The sequence below is a fragment of the Dioscorea cayenensis genome, chromosome 20, assembly GCF_009730915.1.
Source record: "Dioscorea cayenensis subsp. rotundata cultivar TDr96_F1 chromosome 20, TDr96_F1_v2_PseudoChromosome.rev07_lg8_w22 25.fasta, whole genome shotgun sequence".
Taxonomy (NCBI): Eukaryota; Viridiplantae; Streptophyta; class Magnoliopsida; order Dioscoreales; family Dioscoreaceae; genus Dioscorea; species Dioscorea cayenensis.
The window spans coordinates 2,104,640-2,108,194 of NC_052490.1; positions in this window are offsets into that span (position 1 = coordinate 2,104,640).

Sequence of the window (3,555 nt, forward strand, 5' to 3'; positions counted from 1 at the left end):
CTTCTTATTATCAGTATTGTTGTCGTTGTTGTACAGAGTTAGATTAAGAGACGAGGTTGAGCAATTACTGGCTATCAAAGCCTCGCACAAGGTACTCACCTTCAATGAACCAGCTTACCTTGAATTGACGTTTGAATTCCTTGCCACATTCGAGCAACTTCGATGGTAGGATGCCTTTGATGAATCTCATACCATTTGATTCCAACTCAGGTATATGGATTTTTCCCTCTTATTAGGTATTTATTATTGGGACTACACCTTAACCGAAAAGTATCACAACTTACTCTCCTTAACAAAACGTGGAAAAACTCGATTAGGACGATGGAGGAGGCTAAGTGACTGCGGCCACCCTTTTCGACCGAGCATCACCACATCATCTCTGAAGTCATACACACTCAGATTCATTCACTCCCTACCCAGTGGTATCATCACTGGTCGAAATCTCTGCACTGGCAACATTACTCTTCAGGAGTTCCATTACCTTTTGTGTATAAAGGATAGAATCCCATTTAACTTGGGATTCATCATCACCACATCATTCCATCATCATGAAACTGACACTCACGCACACACAATATTTGCTGGTCCATATATCACCCGACTCATTCAGGGAATGGGTCTCTTGGAATGCATAGGCCATATGTCCTCTCCAGGTGAATTTAGCCTTATTACTTTGTGTAGTTTGCAGAGAATGGGTGTTGTCACCTTACTGTGATCCACTACTTTAGCGAATCAAGGCAGTCGTAACCCCTTATTCCCGGATGAGCACCCCATCATTCAATGGTTGGGGCAAAGTTTGCAGTGTATCGTGAAACATTGCAAAAATTATGCTACCCCATCTAGTGGTGATACCCAGCCCGAGAAAGCAACCTCTTATTCACTACACTAGTAGCAATCCTTTGTTTATCTTTATATCCTTTTATTGTAATTCCTTTTATTGTACTTTCTTTAATTTCATCTTTTGTAGTCAGTTAGCAAGGGGAGTCCCTTGCTACATTTTGGCTTGTTTCCTTTTATTTTTGTTGTTTGTTCTTTTTAACTTTAATTTATATTATTGTATTTTGGGATTTCTCAAGTTTTACTTGTGTTCTCCACTAATTTCAGGGATTGTGTTGTTTCTTGGAGCGGCAAACATGTTAAGAGCAACAACACTACTCTCCGTGTTTAGGCAAGTTACATGAACCCCATCTTTCTTTGATTGTTCTTAATTTCTATTTTGCATGACTTATATTTATACATTGAGGACAATGTATCATTCAAGTGTGGGGCAGGGTCGCATGCTTTCCTTTTTGGATGAGTGCCTAGCTAATGATGATCAATAATTATTTTGTTGGAAATTCTTAAACTTAGGGGACACGAGTATGTTAGGGACTTATTTGGAGCAACTTGTGGACTTACTTTTAATCTAATGACCTAAGACTTCATCACGTTGCCCTAATTGTGGAGCCACATGCTTTAGAATGAAATACTTTCACTTAAGACCAAGTGTTTGTGTTAATTCTAGTGTTAAGATTAAGTTGGAAGTCGGTTTTCTTTTTGGGATGACCTATCAGTATAATTTTGAGTGTAAAAAGATGGTAGAAAGAGCTATCACCCTAGAAGACTGAAAGCTACTCTTGAGTAGTCGAATTTTGGGTATTACAAGTGTACATTTGATGACCTACCAAGAGAAAAGGCTACCCCTAGGGTGTATAAAGCTACTACCCAGTGTCCTAGTGATAAGTGCTTATGTAATAGTAATAAGAAGAATTCTTTTCTTATAGTGATGATTGCTTTTCTCACGTTTATCGCTTATTCATGTGTATTTTTGTTCTTTTGCGCATGTACGGTGGTGGAGACAAGTATGAAAGAAAGAAACAAAAGTAAATCATGGATGCAATTTGTTGAAGAAATCTTGGAATGAACAAACTTGACGACAGAAGTTGTTCTTAAAGCCATGTGAGTGTGTGCCAACCTCTATTGTGCTCGAGTGAACATGCAAATTGGAGGGGCACAAATGCAGTCACACTCATGTGTTCCGACTTGTGCAATGCTAGCAAGATCTTTTTCAAATGTGATTTTATTAAAGACGGAAGGTGATCTACCGCATGGATGTGTGCCCATTCATGTGGGCTCGATGAAAAGTGTGGATTCAGGAGCATTTTAGTGAAGTACTGCAGCAGCTTACTGTAGCAAATAACTGTAATAGTTACTATTCACAGTGCGTTGAAAATTCAATTCCTGGGGATTCACACGGGTGTGGAAATTCCACACGCCCGTGTGGATGCCCGGTTTCAGCCATATTTAAGTCGCGATTTAAGGCATTTTGAGGAATCCTTTTCCAATCTTTTTCCTATCTTTTCCCCATTTTTTGAGGCGCTCGTGGCTAGGGTCTAGAGAGGCTTTGGCAAGGTTTTTGTAGTGGTTATACGGACTTCAACACAGTGTTCCTTTGGAACATAATTATGGGGGAGCTTTCGTCGGCATCAATTCAACGAGGTGTGCCCTAGACTTGATGAGGGAACCCTTGGATAAGACGAGGCTACTCCTTAAGACTATCAACACCGACTACTAGGGGGTTTTACTTATGGATTGCATGATTTTATATTTAATTTCATTTTTGATTGTGTTATGCTCCATGGAGAGCTAAACCCGTAGTGGGTGCTTGGACTAGTAAGCCCTAGGATGTCTTTGTTTCATTGACCTTTTATTATATTTTTTTAATTGGTGTTTTAATTGAGATTCAGTCTTGACTGCTTGTTGAAGTGATTTTCCTTTAGAGTGACACTAGGGTTGAGAATCCATCTTCGTAATTCTTGTGGGTGAGTGACACACCATGAGGGTTAGACAAAGCTAGATTAGAGAGGGTTGTGAGGGTGATTTGAGAGATAGCGGAACATCCCACTTATCTTCCAGTGTAATTTATCCTACGTCTGTGTTCCAATAGTTATTTGCGGTCACAATAGAGTGAAGTGCTGAGAGGGAAAATCTAATGTGGCTTAGTTGCGCAAGCAACAAAGTGAAGTGTTGAAGTAATCCTTAATGCAGGTGCCTAATTAGGACTAGGGGTCTTTCGCCTGAACCAAAGGGTTAGATCATGATTAGGTAATAAGGTTTATCATTTATAGTCCCTAGAGCTTTATGCAACCTTGCACAGTGTGAGGCGTCAAGAGCATTCCTTTCCCATGGGCATAGAGTAGGGTTAGTCGTGGTTGACCTTAGGTTTGGGACCGTGTGTTTAAGGATTTCCGCTACTCATTAAACATCAGTTAGGAGATATAATGATCGGTTTTGCACATGAAGCAATAGTCCTAGGGTGAGCAATGTCTGGGTACCACACTTTCTATCTATTGATTCTCTAATCATTTTATTGTGTCTCCTTCTTGTTCTTTTTATTTATATTTGCATCAATATTGTTCACACCATTTTGAATTATCTTCACCATAGTTAAATAGAAATTCATGTGTTTTCTATCAATATTCCCTATGGATACGACTACCCACTAACTAGGGTGATTATTACTTTGACAACTCGTGCATTTGTGGTACACACGCAAAGGATATGTGTCACCTAGTT